Consider the following 1,094-nt stretch of genomic DNA (forward strand, 5'->3'; position numbering starts at 1 on the left):
TACAAACACACACCGTATGTTTTACTATACAAACACACACCATATGTTTTACTATACAAACACACACCATATGTTTTACTATCCACACACACACCATATGTTTTACTATCCACACACACCGTATGTTTTACTATCCACACACACCATATGTTTTACTATCCACACACACACCATATGTTTTACTATCCACACACACTATATGTTTTACTATCCACACACACCATATGTTTTACTATCCACACACACCATATGTTTTACTATCCACACACACACACACCATATGTTTTACTATCCACACACACCATATGTTTTACTATCCACACACACCACATGTTTTACTATCCATACACACCATATGTTTTACTATCCACACACACACCATATGTTTTACTATCCATACACACACACCATATGTTTTACTATCCACACACACACCATATGTTTTACTATCCACACACACACCATATGTTTTACTATACAAACACACACCATATGTTTTACTATACACACACACCATATGTTTTACTATACACACACACATATGTTTTACTATCCACACACACACCATATGTTTTACTATCTGCACAACACACCATATGTTTTACTATCTGCACACACACCATATGTTTTACTATCTGCACAAACACCATATGTTTTACTATCCACACACACCACATGTTTTACTATCCACACACACCATATGTTTTACTATCCACACACACACACACCATATGTTTTACTATCCACACACACACCATATGTTTTACTATCTGCACAAACACCATATGTTTTACTATCCACACACACCACATGTTTTACTATCCACACACACCATATGTTTTACTATCCACACACACACACACACACACCATATGTTTTACTATCCACAGACACACCATATGTTTTACTATCCGCACAAACACCATATGTTTTATTATCCATACACACCACATGTTTTACTATCCACACACACCACATGTTTTACTATCCACACACACCACATGTTTTACTATCCACACACACCATATGTTTTACTATCCACACACACACACACCATATGTTTTACTATCCACAGACACACCATATGTTTTACT

Source organism: Oncorhynchus gorbuscha, linkage group LG08, assembly GCF_021184085.1.
Source record: "Oncorhynchus gorbuscha isolate QuinsamMale2020 ecotype Even-year linkage group LG08, OgorEven_v1.0, whole genome shotgun sequence".
Classification (NCBI taxonomy): Eukaryota; Metazoa; Chordata; class Actinopteri; order Salmoniformes; family Salmonidae; genus Oncorhynchus; species Oncorhynchus gorbuscha.